Source organism: Rattus rattus, chromosome 16 (genome assembly GCF_011064425.1).
Source record: "Rattus rattus isolate New Zealand chromosome 16, Rrattus_CSIRO_v1, whole genome shotgun sequence".
Taxonomy (NCBI): domain Eukaryota; kingdom Metazoa; phylum Chordata; class Mammalia; order Rodentia; family Muridae; genus Rattus; species Rattus rattus.
This window is the reverse complement of record NC_046169.1, coordinates 2,789,722-2,806,033: the sequence shown is the minus strand read 5'-3', so window position 1 is coordinate 2,806,033 and position 16,312 is coordinate 2,789,722. Positions and strand designations below refer to the sequence as shown.

At 35.7% G+C, this 16,312-nt stretch overlaps 1 pseudogene; it reads right to left on the bottom strand.

Moving 5' to 3' along the window:
• Positions 1 to 14,453, bottom strand: part of LOC116885432 — a 112,012-nt pseudogene extending 97,559 nt beyond the window's left edge.
• Between the last annotated feature and the right edge of the window lie 1,859 nt (positions 14,454 to 16,312).

Here is a 16,312-nt window from a genome sequence, read left to right as displayed (position 1 = left end):
AAGAGCCATGTTCTGCTCTGCACTTCCTGAGAGACGCCACCTTTATCAGTCGTTTGACTGAAGATTCAGGATCTTTATCCTCAATTCAGAGACTTCTGTTAGAGACTGAACCTGATCTTCAGCAGATACATTGCATAGGTGAGAGGCCTTGGGAGATATATAGGTTTAACATCTTAGTTAGAAACTTAGAGTATGAACATTATGTGAAGATCCTCAGCATAATAAAATAAAACGTTTGTTATACTAACTATGTGTGTATACCTTGATGCTCATGACAGTTGGCTTAGTTGGCAGGATATGCAAGACCTTTACAAAAGTTAAAACTAAAGTGGCTTCTTGCTATCCCAAGTGCATCCCCAGTCTCAGCCCAGAAAGTAGGGTGGATTCTTTACTGCAGGTCTTGCCTCCTTGAAGACACAGGTTTCTGTCTTAAAACAGAGTAGTGGAGATATAGTCCCAGGAAGAAAGGCACCAGAACCCTAAGGAGGAACCTCTGTGACAGGGCTAACGCTCATAAAGACATATGCTCTACCCTAAGACCAGGTAGCAGGAGTAGGCCACTAAGAATTACATGAGGGACTGGATGAGAATAGCAAGAAGAACAGATCTTAAATGCAAAGAGTTGGTAAATCAGGCCTACTCTAACTGCAACCAAAATCGGTACTTCAGAAAAGACAAATTCCTCTAATTTGTGGCAAACAAATTGACAAAATGCAGAGACCAATAAGAAAAGAAGAATTAAGAAAATGAATGTACCCACAGGAATATGGGTTTGTTCTAAGATGCCCACCGACTCTATGGTTCTTAATGTCACATTCTTACCCAGTCACCATGAAAAACTCAGTGTCTCTTGAGGAAAGTTTGTGGTCCAGTGTCTGTGAGTCACTCCATAGCTTGAGTGTTACTAGCTGAGTCATTAATTAGCACTAGTGGGTTTTAAATAATTTTTCTGGCCCTTTTGAAAAATAACTACATAAGTACTTCTTGTGGCTGTGTGAGAAATACTACTTCGCATAGTTTTATTTTTTCTATCTGCAGATTTGATTGATGTACTACACCAAAAGTATTTTTTATGTTTATAAAGGATAATATTCAGCGCTCTTAGAATATTTCTTTTAATTTAAAATTCTCTTGGCACACTATTAAATACATAAACTCCTTTTCAAAAAGAAAAGTACTACCTTATATTTGACTTTTGTTATCCATGGTCTCTGCTTTTATGTCTGCCATATACTGAGCACAGTTTCTTATTCATGAGTACCCCATAGTATAGTGACTAACTGCACACAGCAATTACTACTAAGGATTCTAGGCTTGCAATCATATTGAATGTATGAAAACTGAAATACAATCAAATTCTTATTTTTGTAGCGTTTTGAAGTATATACTCAGAAGTGACGCCTTCCCTGCCATGTGGCATGCTACACAGTGTGTAAATCTGTCTTTACCTTGGATGAATGGGTACAGTAGTTTTGCATCTGTGGGACCTACTCTTTTGTTCAGCAGTTTGAACTATGTATAAACTGTACACTCAGTAAAGTTTTTAGAATAAATATTCAGTTGTGAAAACTGGTTAAATAAAACTAATATTTCTGACCTCGTTGATCCTGGCCCACAGCTCCCTGCTCCCAAACACCGTCAGAGAGAGAACTCACTGCCCAGACAGGTGGGCACTCCTGAGACTGCAGGGCAGGATAGACCACCAGTACTGCCCACCCTTGCCCACATCCCTGGCCCAAGAGGAAACTGTATAGGGTTTCTGGGAACAGGAAGATAGGGGCACTATACACTGTGGTCCAGACACCTACCAGAACAGAAGGGAACCAGTCAAACAGCTCCCTGCACCCAAATCATGTGGGAGGGAAACCTAGAGCTTCAGAGGAGCAGACATGCCTGGGAAGCCAGAGAAGACTACTCTTTGCCCACATTTCTGACTCTAGAGGAAAACACCTAGTGCCATCTGGGCCTCCTGTGCACAGGGTCCCAGACGAAGGTGGGGCAGGCCCTTCTGGTTCCTGCCTTCACGGAGAGCTGATACCCAGCTCTGAGAAGCAACTCCAGTCCTCAGACCAGAGGTAAGCCCAACTTTTCTGCTCCAAGTGACCTGCCTGGTGGACTCAGGACACATGCCCACAGGAACACCTGAAGACCAGTAGACAGGAACGTATACTGTATACACACATGAAATAAGAAGACTCTGTTCCTATAACTGGCTGAAAGAGAACAGGAAAACAGGTCTACAGCACTTCTGACACACAGGGCTATAGGATGGTCTAACCACTGTCAGAAATAGCAGAACAATTTAACACCAGAGACAACGTGATGGCAAGAGGTAAGTGCAGGAACCCAAGCAACAGAAACTAAGATTTCATGGCCTCATCAGAGCCCAATTCTCCCACCAAAGTAAACACTGAATAGCCAAACACACCAGAAAAACAAGATCTAGATTTAAAATCACATTTTAAATGGATGATGGAGGACTTCAAGCAAGACATAAAGAACTTCCTTAGAGAAATGCAAGAAAACACAAATAAACAAGCAGAAGCCTATAGAAAGGAAATGTAAAAATCCCTGAAACAATTACAGGAAACCACAATCAAACAGGTGAAGGAATTAAATTGGAAACCGAAGCAATAAAGAAAGCTCAAAAAAAAGACAACCCTGGATAAAGAAGAGCAAAGGAAGAGACAGGGAGCCGTACAATACCTTTCTACAAATCCAACCCTACAAAGGATAATAAATGGTAAAGCCCAACTCATGGAGGCAAGCTACACACTAGAAAAAGCAAGAATCTAATAGTTTTGCCACAAAACAAAGAGAAGACAAGCACACAAACATAATCTCACATCCAATTATGAATATAACAGGAAGCAACAATCACTATTCCTTAATATCTCTCAACATCAATGGACTCAATTCCCCAACAAAAAGATACAGATTAACAAAATGGATAAGCATTGAGGACCCAACATTTTGCTACCCACAGGAAACACACCTCAGAGACAAAAACAGACACTACCTCAGAGGAAAAGGCTAGAAAACAACTTTCCAAGCAAATGGTCTGAAGAAGGATCCTTGAGTAGCCATTCTAATATCGAAGAAAATCGATTTTCAACCAAAATTCATCAAAATAGATAAGGAAAGACACTTCATAGTCATCAAAGAAAAAAATGGACCAAAATGAACTCTCAATCCTAAATATCTATGTTCCAAATATAAGAGCACCTACATACATAAAAGAGAAACCTTACTAAAGCTCAAAGCACACATTGCACCTCACAAAATAATAGTAGGAGATTTCAACACCCCACTCTGTTCAATGGACAGAACATGGAAACAGAAATTAAACAGAGGCATAGACAGACTAAGAGAGGTCATGGACCAAATGGATTTAGCAGATAATTATAGAACATTCTATCCTAAAACAAAAAGGTATGCCTACTTCTCACCACCTCATGGTACTTTCTCCAAAATTGACCATATAATCGGTCACAAAACAGGCCTCAACAGATACACAAATATAGAAATAATCCCATGCATCTGATCAGACCATCACAGGCTAAAGCTGGTCTTCAATAAAAATAAGGAAAGAATGCCCACATGTACATGGAAGTTGAACAATGCTCAACTCAATGATAATCTGTTCTAGGAAGAAATAACGAAAGAAATTAAAGACTTCTTAGAAATCAACAACATTGAAGGTACAACATTATGGGACAAAATAAAAGCTGTGCTAAGAGGAAAACCCATAGCTCAGAGTCCTGCAGAAAAAACAGGAGGGAGCATATATCAGCAGCTTGACAGCAGACCTAAAACTCTAGAACAAAAAGAAGCAAAAACACCCAGGAGGAGTAGAAGGCAGAAAATAATCAAACTCAGAGCTGAAATCAACCAAGTAGAAACAAAAAGGACTATACAAAGAATCAACAGAACCAAAAGCTGGTTCTTTGAGAAAATCAACAAGATAGAAAAACCCTTAGCCAGACTAACCAGAGGACACAGACAGTGTATCCAAATAAACAAAATCAGTAGTGAAAAGGGAGACATAACAACAGAATCAGAGGAAATTCAAAAAATCATCAGATCCTACTACAAAAGCCTATATTCAACAAAACTAGAAAATCTATAGGAAATCAACAATTTCCTAGACAGATGACGGGTCTGAAGTTAAATCAGGAACAAATAAACCATTTAAACAGCTCCATAACTAATAAAGAAATAGAAGCAGTCATTAAAAGTCTCCCAACCAAAAGAGCCCAGGTCCAGATGGTTTCAGTGCAGAATTCTATCAGATATTCATAGAAGACCTCATACCAATACTATCCAAAACTCCCAAATTATATGAACATTGAAGGAGTAGCAAAAAATCATTTACAGCAGGAATAGTAGGTATATAATTATTATTGTACCTCATCTTTCTCCACAATTGCCAAGAAATTTGTCTGATGCAGAAGATACATTCATAAAGTTTGGGATTTACAACCAAAATTTTGTTGACACCATAGACTTATCAGACATTTTATTTAGGAAACCACTCCATGTTTGTTCCTGAGACCTTAGTAATTTAACCTGGAACAATAAACTGTGCAGATTCAAAGGAGTGCCTCAAGGCTATAAGAATAGCCCCAATAATTGTTCGTGTGACACTGAGATGATCACTGTAAAAGCCACCTAAATCAGATTGCATACTATAAAGCTATGTACATGATATTTTGATTGTCATATACAATTAAGGACACTGTTCATAATTATATGGAAACAGTAACTGATACTCCAGTACATGATGCCTGAACAAGGTAAAGACTATGTGAAAAGGCCAGACACTTCAACAAAGTTTTTAGGTGTTTTATGGACTTGCACAAGATTTTAAATAATTTAAATATCCCCTAGTCCCAAGGGAAAATTCAGTTGCACACCTAATTGGTATGTTTGCATGCTGGAGGATTCACATGCCATATTTACAGATTATTATCAAACCCCTCAATAAAGTTACTAGAAAGGCATTTAATTTACTATGGGGACAATAAAATAGAGAAGCTTTTAAGGAAGCTCATATTTGAACAAGCAACCCTGACACATATTGAACCAGAATGATACCTAAATTGTGGATAACATATTTATTGGTGAGTATGGCGATTGGGGACTCTTCATAAAACAAAAGGGAGTTCACCAACATTTGCCAATTCAGTTCTATTGCAAACACTTCCCTTATTCAGAGAATAACTACTCTCTCTTGAGAATCTAATCTGATCATTTTTGAGGTATTCTGGGCCCTACACTCAGCCATTGCCAACCACTCTATGTTCATAAGGGCATCCATTCCAGTGATGAATTGGATCTTCTGGAAGGCAGGCTTAGGTCTGTGAGGAAAAGTCTTACATTGGAAATGGTACTGATATGAAATCCTTTGTGACTTTTAGTGCTTTCTCACATTGAGGAAATTGTTCAGTTGCTTATAATCTCCATCTGTAAACCACACTCAACTCCTTTTAAAGAGGCACCTATTGGTTTATTGGGACCAATGGAATGGTCACAGCATTTGGCTAATTCATGGTTTAATTATGGCTCATCAACCACTGATGGAACCAAAACTAAATGGAAAGCTTTATCCTATAGTCTAGGGGATGGAATGGCCATTACTGACAAAGGAACCACCAAATCAGCACAAATGCTGAAGTAACATCAGCACTCTTGGCTATAAGACAAACAGCTAAGGAAGGCAAAAGGAAAAATCTATATCTTCTCTGGTTCATGGTGCCTGTGCAATGGTATATCATTCGAACATAATGAAAAACCACCAACTAAATAAAGGATAAAGATATATGGTCAAGGAAGGCAGAGGTGAAAATCTCAAAATTTAGCGAATTCTTTAAAATTTATGTAGCCCAGGGAGACACCCACACAAATAATACAGAAAAAACCTATAAAAATTGTGAAATAGTGAACAAATTAACATCATGTTCAGCTAAGATTCAAATATTAAAACTTGGAAGGGGACAAATTCAGAATGAATCAGCAAGGATGATAGATCACACACTTGGTAAAGTTTAAAGTTCACACTTACCACTAGAAAATGAGGGCAAATGGAGAGCCTAGTTAAATTAGGACAACCCTATGAGGATAAATATTAGAAGGAACCCAGACTGGAAAATTAAGAAACCAGAGAATGTTAGCATAATTAGTAAGGAAGAAGTCCTAAGGTTACACCAAATATTGGGACATATAGACCATATGCTTTTTTCTAGTGGTTTGATATCAGGAACCAGAAGTTATCTTGGCAGACTTGTAAAGAGCTATTAGAGACTGCCACATTTGTCCAGCACTTAAACCTAGATTAAGACATACAGGTGTTACCTGTAACATGATTTCATAACAATTTAATTGTAGAATACAAATAGATTTCATTGGACTATATGTCTTCATCCTTCTAGATGTAGGCACAGGTCTTGGATTAGCTAAAGTTTGTCTTAGATCAGACCTGTTCACACCAATATACACAACCTTTTGTTGGATAGCCAGATAAATCTGCCTAATAATTGTTGAGCCAGATCAATGAACACAATTTCCAAGATCTAAAGACCAGAGGTTGTCCCAGTCTATGGAAATACAAGGAAACATTCATCTAGCATGAAAGGCAGCTGCAGGTAGGAATATCAAAAGATGGAATGAACTATAATATTATAGTAACCAAGTTATTATAATTTAAAGATATTCTTTGAAATTTTATTCTATGAGTTAATTATGAGACCAAGATTAAAGAGAGCTTCTTTTTAAGATATTAAATCAGACTTAAGAGTTAGAACAACCACCATATAATTCTAGAACACACAGAATAATTCTTTATAGCAGAAGTACTCAAACTTTAAATAGACAGTATGTGTTCCCTGGAACAGGTGATGCAATCTGGAAAACAGGTAAGAAGGGAAATCTGAAACTTAGAAAGTTAGATAATCTATAAGCATAATGTGTCTAGGACATAATCCAATATATTTGATCTACAGTTCACCAGGATAGTAATCATTTTATAATTAATTTATTCAGCACTGTGGCTAACTGGGCATTATACCCTTTGCTCAGACAGAGAGAAACAGCATATGGCAATGTATGGCCATAACAAATTATACCCTAAGTCTCATAGAAAGTTTTACCAAAAAAGAAAGAACTTGAGATGGAACAATGCCAAGATATTGATCAGGGCTAAAGCACCCAGGATATTGTTCCTTGGATTCCTTCCTTTGAATTCTATACATTTAATATTACCCAATGAGACAATCATAGACTCTATAAAGTATGATTTTTCACCTTACCATCACCAATACTTTTGAATTCATCAGAATTAGGGACACCATCACCTTCATCAACAACAACAACAGCAAAAGGAGCAATGAAAAAATTAACTATCATACCAACAGCTATAATAATAAATAAACCAAGAGTTAAGTATTATATTGGTGACTTCCTTTAATGCACCATCAATGGACTCCTACCAAAATACAGGGACCATGAACACTATATCCTAAACTTGCCATATACCAAACATGCATTCAATGCTCAAAACATGCTCATTGAGAAACGATTATCAATACAGTTTGGGACAGATAATGTGTTAAATTGAGAAGTGCTAATGCCAATATTGCACCAACTATGAGAACTACAGTCACCAATAACCAAGAAGAAGATAAAAACATCATTTGCAATGAAAGAAATTGACTGAAATGCCATTTAACACAGATTTGGAGAAACATCACAGCAGCATCATTCATCTACAACTTCTACTAGAAAGAAATATCTCAAATCATCTTTACAAATTATAATGAAGAACAAAGAGAAAATAATATTTGAGATGCCAGGCAGGGAGACTCCATATTTAACTGTGAATTATCAAATAACAGCATCCTTTGCCATGTGTGTGTATGTGTGTATGTGTGTGTGTGTGTGTGTGTACGTGTGTGTGTGTGTGTGTGTGTGTGTGTGTGTCTGTGTCTGTGTCTGTGTCTGTGTCTCTGTGTGTTTGGTTACCAGTACAATAAAAGTACCAGATTTGAAAATGAAAATGTATATGATTATCCAAATTGGGACAAGAACGAGTAGCCAGGTCAATAGACTGAGGAGACATCAACATCAACCCCAATAAATCCATGCAATCTCATGATTTGGCAGAATTGAATCTTTGACCCAGACGCTGATAGGACAACATCATAAAAGCATTCTCCAGCTTGGAATACAATACCACGACCATATGTATTTCACCATTTTGACCTATGCCCAAAACTGAACAGGCAAAACATGATTGTGTTGCATGTGGCCAAGTATATGAACCTACCCTACTATGGCAAAATAGACATATGGAATAAACACCTGATATGAAATCTGGAAGATTATTCATTTCCTTCTAGAAATGAGTAGCTAGAAATTGCAGCATTGGTGACACAACATTACAGATTTCCATTGATCTTGACTGATTTACTGCCACAACCCTTTGCATCTCATGATACTGAAGCTTCCACACATGAGGGTAACTCGTATAGAAAACTGGATATTCTGTGCCTCCATGGTATTCTACAGAACTCAGATTATACCATAACAGAGACAGCCATATTTTGTTCAGATGCAACCTATATATCACCACTAGTTTTAATGCAAAAGGCTTTATCCTTCATAATACAATTTCTGCAATGAGGACCAGCCAATGAAATCTGGACTAATGTACAGACCTATGTCACTTCCTGCATATAGGATGGCCTCACAATGTAAACACCCAATTCATACTGGACTTATAAGGGTAAGCTTATTCAAATTGACTTAATGTCTATCAATGGCTCCATTTCAACTTTTAGTTTGAAAGTGACTGCATTGCTTTTTATTTCAGAATATGTTTTTTTTAAACCTGGTTTATATCAAACTTGAAGAAAATATAACTTAGGTAAAATATGCACATGCCCTAGGAATCACAGCAATAACCAATGATTTACATACTTTTGATTATGTTTAATTGCTATAAATTTATTTATTGCAGTTTTGTTTATTTGTGATTGGAAGATTCATTTTACGTATTTTGATATGGGATGAATTTATAAATTGTGAAATTCTTAATTTTTCTTTTATGTGGTTTTTATTGACACTGTGTATGCCAGCTAAGGTGAAGAAGTGGAAGAAAATAGCACAATAGGTCACCAGGAAGCTATTCAAACACAAACTGCAAAATTTTCTTTTGGCATTGGTAGTGAAAATGCAAGTAACAGCCATGTGATAAGCTGTAAAAGTGAAAGGCGCCAGTACCTTCAGGAGAGGTATACCTCTGTCATAAGGTTTATTCAGCACTATTCACAGTTGGTAAGTTATAAAAGTAACCTTGGTGCTGATGATCAGAGATATGAATAAAAAAACTGTGATACATGTGGAATTTTATTCAGTTATGAAGAATAAACTGTGTCATTTCCAGGAAAAAAAGATGTAACTGGAGTAAATCATATTGCGTGAACTACATCAGTCTTAGACAAATACCAAATGTTCTTTCATTGTTAAGTTTTACAATTTAGTTAGATACATGAAATCATATATATATAGAAATGATATGGAAATAATCGCAAAACTGTCTAGGTGAACCCAGAGGAACACTGGAAGACAGAGGCCAGAAAATGGAGAGAATTACTGGCAATGGAGGCATATGATGAAATACTTTAATGACTTGCATTAAAACAGACTAATGCAGCCCAGTTTATTAAACTAAACACATTTAAATTTTCAAAAAAAATGAGAGAAATAGTGACCCCAAATAAGTAAAATTAGAGGTGCAAAACATGACAAAAGATCAAATTCCTATAGAATCCAGAGGATTATTAGGAAATGTTTTGCCAACTCATTTTCTAAAAAGAAAGAAATCTAGGTTAAAAGGATGAGTCCCTAGCACATGTAACCTGTGAAAACCAAATGATGAATGGCTCAAACAATTCCATAATAGCAAGGGGTACAGGGACAGAACGGATCAAATATGTAATAAAATCATCTCATCAAAGAAGACTTCCAAAGATTAGATACAGTTACTGGTGAATTTTACCAAATCCAAGAGGAATAGCTAACACTAACACTCTTTTATTTCTTTCACAAACAAGAAAGGGAAAGAATATTACCAAAGTGAATTTTAAAAGTTATTGTTTCCCTTTAAAGTTCAAAATATAAAAAAGAAAACCAAATTATTTGATTCCTTAACCTATAGGCAAACTTTGGAACAAATTCTTTGTAAATCACATTCAAGAATCAATGTAATTATATTTTAGTTAAAATGTGTTTAAAAAATTTAAGAGTAGGATATACTATCAAAATCAAGATACAAGTTGATTTTATCCAAAAGATACAAGTTTCACTCAATAGATGCAAACCAATCAATGTATGCAAAATGAAAATATCTTTTTTTCTATTCTTTTTTTCGGAGCTGGGGACCGAACCCAGGGCCTTGTGCTTGCTAGGCAAGCGCTCTAACACTGAGCTAAATCCCCAACCCCAATATGAAAATATCTTCAGGTAAATCTAACCAAGAAAATCAAATTCTTTTATGATATTAAGACATTGAAGAAATTTTAAAACTTTGAAGAAATAAGTTGAAGAAGATATCAGAAGATCAACTGATCTCCCATGCTCATGGATTGGAATAACTAAGGTAGTAAAAGAGGTCATTCTGTCAAAAGCAATCTTCAGATTTATTAAAATTATAACACAGTTCTTCCCAGAAATTGAAAGGTTAATTTTCAACTTCACGTGGAAACAAAAATTCCACTATTGCTAAAAGAGCTCTGAACAATAAGGCATCTATTGGAATTTTCACCATCACTGATTTCAAGCTGTACTACAGAAATATAGTAATGAAAACAGGATGTTATTGGGAGAAAACACACACACACACACACACACACACACACACACACACACACACACACTAATCAATTGTCTAGACTGGAAGAACCCCACACAAGTCCAGCTACAAACTTTTCATATACAATTGTGACCTACTTCCAAGATATGCTGCTACAATAATGTTACAAAGCTTGTGGGACTAAGCAAGTAATATCTGATTTAAGTGGAGACCCACACTATGAGATGGGATGAAACACTACTTGTGCATCTAAGAACCTGAAGTCAGATAGTCCAGGAATCTTGAAAAAACTAAATACTAATTGAATATAGCAATGAAATGACTCCTAACATTTGTTTTAGGAACATTTATTCCTTACTCAGCCATCAAGAGAGAAGCTTCCTCCTGTAGCAAATGGGAATAAATACAGAGACCCATGGCCAGAGTGTGTGTATAGACTGAGAGACCTTTGAACATCAGTCCTGAAAGGGGTATTTCCATGAAATCCTTGCCTTCAGAGCATAGAAAATTTTGTGAAAGAGGACACAGAAAGAGTGTAAGAGCCAGAATTGATAGAGAACACTAAGCATTCAAGAACTTCTAGACAGGACCAGGGCTATACACAAATGAATGTATAGAAACATGCAGCAAGCATGCACAGGGCCTACACCTGATGGGGTTTTAGAGAGTAATGAAGCAGTAGACACAAGTTACCATCCATAACCCAGAGGCTGTCTCCTATTGACAGACATATGAAAATGAAAAAGTGTTTTTTATTCTAAGGGAGTCTCACTGGAGGAATAAACTACTCCATGTGTATACTCCCTGTCTCACCCTTGTTTGGTAACAGAAAACAAACACAACAACTTCTTTGGGGGTCTTGGTCTCATAATGAGATGGTTGGAACATGAATAGGGCATTCACATGTCTAAATCTATTGAGGGCCCAGCTCTGAAATGAGAAGTAGACATAAAACCTCCTCTTTAATCCAGAAGCTATCTCCAGTTGATAAACAATTGCAAAAAAATCAGTTTTTTTAAATGGAGTACCACTGGGTATAGAAAACACACTTAAGTGCAGTCTGATGCCCAGGAATAGATGGCCAACACAATATATCCAAAGATATTTTGAAGATATGATTTGTCATGTTTATTTTGCAATGCTTTTTCTGGACATTTCTTCCATATATATATATATATATATATATATATATATATTCCCGTTTTCATTTTTATGGGTTTTCCTTGTGGGTGAATGTGTGCAGCACATTCACAAAATGTAAGCCAAGAACTTATCAATCTAAACAGAACCATAACCAATGACAAGATTAAAATAGTAATCAAAAGTCTTCAATTAAAAATGTCCAGGGCCAGAATTATCACACCATAAATCTCCTGGATTTTTAATTCTTCACATTCTTTTAAAACATTCCTTCTTAAACCATTAAAAAAGAGAAAAGAAACAGAGTGAGCCCTTACAAACTTCTACAAAGCCAGTGTCACTCTACTACTAAAACCAGGTAGAGATACTGTAGGCTAAAATTTTTGATGAACATAGACTAAAAAAAATTTAAGAAAACAACAGTAAATGTAATGTAGAAACACAAAAAGAAGACCATCAACAGTGACCAAGTTGGTTTTATCTTTCAAATTTATAGATGGTTCAGCATATTTCTCATGGCAATAAATGAAATAAACAACATCAATGGGCTTAAGACGAAAATCACTTGATTATTTCAATTGATGCAGAAAAGGTTTTGACAAAATCCATCATACTGTCATGGTAAAGGTCTTGAAGAATGTAGAGCTAAAGGCAATATACCACAACACAACAATACAGACACACGCATACACACACATATAGGCAACATCAACCTAAATGGAGATGTAAATTAGTCAGGGATATCCAACACTCCCATTTCTTCTTAATATTGTGTTTGAAGTACTACCTAGAGCAATGAGGCAATACAAGGAAATTAACAAGACACAATTAAGCAAATGAAAATCAAACTATCATTATTTGTAGGTGACATAATGCTATATATTGGAGATTAAGAAATTCTTCCAGAATAGAAATGATCACTAAATTCAGCAAGGTGGTAGCATTCAAAATCATCCTGCACAATCAATAGCTTTTTTGATCCACCAAAAACAAACATACAGAACAGGTGAACATGGACACATACACATTCACAATCACCTAAGAGAAACTATATAAGAATAAATATAATCAAAGAAATGAATAATTTATTCAATGAAAACTTTAAGCTTCTGAAGAAAGGGGAAGAGTGAGACACTAGGAAATAAAATGATATTCTATGTTCATAGACTGGTAGGAGTAGTGTGCTGAAAATGAGCATCCTACCAAAAGCAATTTATAGTGTCAATACAATCCGAGTGATAATGACATCTACTTTTTCACAGGAAATAACATGTGCAATTTCAAATGATACCACAAAGAATCCTGAACTGAGGAAATGATGCTTTAAGGATTACAATTCCATCTTTTAACATATACGAGAGCCATAATAACAAAACAACATTGGTACTGTGACAAAACAGACATGTAGACGAATGGAACAAAAATCAAACCCCAAACATGAATACATGTAACTTCAACCACTTAACATTTGACTGAGATGCCAAAAAAAGAAAAGAGAAAAAATAAAGAAATCCATATGCTGAAGAAAAGAGGCATCTTCAAGAAATGCATACAAAATATTAAAATTAACCTTGCATCTGTCAACTTGCACAAAACCTATTTCCAAATGGATCATAAGCATAAGTGTGAAGCCTGAAACTCTAAGACTATTAGAAAAAACACATGGTACCCTCCATAATACAGTTGTAGCAAAAGATTCTGTTTGCCCAAGAATTAATGCTAACAACTGAGTATTGGCACTTCATAAAACTAAACATCTTCTGCATAGCAGTCAACAAGTTGTACAAACAGCAAAGAGAGTAACAAGAGCTTTGCCAACACTTTCTGAGGTTTAATACCCATAACATAGAAAAATGCCAATTCTTCAATATCCTGGAAGAGAATTTTCCATATGCTCACTCTAGAGAATGCTTGCCAATGGCTTGCTTTGTTATACTAGGTTATATTATTGGATATAATTCATGATAATACTAATTGTTGACAACAGGCTAGAAGAGGGCAGGAATAGAGGAATAATAATGGGAGAATCAAGTCTCAGAACAGAAAGAAACTAGAATACCTTTGTTCTTTTTAGGGGAAAAACTACTAAACCGAATATTAAAAATAAATTAGAGACAGTCCTTGGGATATAACAGCAGTACGTTGGATGTAGATAGCAGTTTTGAATGCACACATAATATTTCTAGGCATTGTACATCTTTAAAATCTGAGAGAAAATAAACAGAAAATTATTAACTTACTGAATATAGAAATTATTATTGCTTGGATTATCGGATGCAGAATCCACAGAAATACTAAAAAGAGGTAAAAATGCAGCAACTACCATATCCCCATCCTTGTATACACTAGTTTTGGTCCTTGTAGCACAGTAAGAGCGGTCAAAGGAGTAGACATCACTGGAATACTGCAGAAGCAGGAACATAAAAATCAGAAGAAGCATCATAGGAGTAACTGCAGAGTTTAAGTCTGTGTAGAGTTTGAATTTGCAAAGAGAGGAGGTATATACATATCCAATAAGTTTGTATTAATTCATGTAAATTCCAATTTTGTTGTTGACTATGATGGGTACTCTTATTCCCATGGCTTCTTCAACTCAGTTTCTGAATATCCTCTGGAGAGTCTGAAAAACTTTCTTTCTCAGAACTCCAAATTTGAGTTCGCACTTGCCATAAAAAAAAACATTATGGAAAATATGTTTGGGGCTCATCATCTCCAATCCCAGGTGCTATGATTTCATCCAGTTTCATTGACAACAGGGCTCCTGAGCTGAAGTCCTCTTGGGAAGACTTGACCAAGCTGATGTCAAAAAACTTACCTTCTGCTGTGGATGAAATTATTGTCTTAAGGGATGGGGATGTATCTCAATTGATAGTATGCTTTTCAATGATGCACAAAGTCCTGCGTGTAATCACCAGAGACACATAAACTGGGCATTGTTTTAAACATCTGTAATCCCAGCACTGGGGATCAAGACACAGAAGAATCAGGAGGTCAAGATAATCTTTGTAGACACAAAATGCTTGAGGTCAACCTGTACTAAAGACTGTCTCAAAAAATGTTGTCAAAATCCATTTGTATATCCTCAGAATTAATTTTTCCTCATTTAACATGATTTTCTTAGAGTATGTGAGGTGTCTATCCCCATTCCTATTTAAACAGATACAAATGAACTACAAATTATACATATATATATATATATGTATATATGTGTGTGTACATATATACATATGTACATATATATAGTGATGTGTATATGCATTAGTGAAACATTTACTAAATAATAACACATTGAATTTAGTTTATCAGCTTTGCCACATTCTACTTCATGTAAGACATTAATAATTTGGGAAATCATATGGCTAGGATAAAGAATACAGTAAGAAATGTGACTTATCTGTCCTTTGTTTTTAACTTTTTCCAATCCTAATAATGCTTTGAAATGGAGACTACTAGTTTTTGTTTCTATATAGGTATCTGTGTTTGGATGTGCACATCATGTGGAGGCCACAGTTCGAAATCAAATGTTTTCCTTTACTATTCAGTGTCTTACGTTTTAGAAACAAGTTTCTAAGTAAAACCAGAACTTTTTGATTTACCTAAAGTAAATGAGCAACCAGTTTCTGCCTCTCCAAGGAAGTACTAGGACTATAGATGTATGTGATATGCCCATATAGTTTATGGGAACTGGGGATCTGAACACAGGTTGTCATTATTTTATGGTCAACAAAACCATTACCCTAGCGCCTAAAGTCTACAACTTTTAAGATAAAAACAACTTTTAATCAGCTCTCAAGTGGAGACTTTTCATTATTTTTTAAATGTACCTAGCATACATACAGAAGAATTTTAAGTACAGATAATGAATTTCAAAGAGGTTTTGTGCAAATGTTTATTATAACACTTTATAACTTTTGCAGCACTGGGTATTGAATACAGTGCCTCCTACATGCTAAAATGAAGATGTAAAACACATCTAAACTGGGATTTTTTCCATCTTAAAGATTAAAATCATAAGATTAACAGGACAATGATGGCAAGTGAAATCAGACTCACAAATACAAATACCAAAGGTTCTTTCTGTTATCTTCTGTTTGTGTGGTTACCTGAAAGCAGAAAAGAAAGATAGAAGAGAGAACACGAGGAGGCAATAGAGAGTAATTGGAATGTTACATAAAAGAAAAATTGGGGAATGTTGGAGGAGACAAAAGAGACCATATAGAAGTGAAAAGGAAAGGTTTCTTTTCCCAGGAGTTGTCACTGCTAATACAACTTTCAGAATCATTCTTTTCAATAATTTTATCT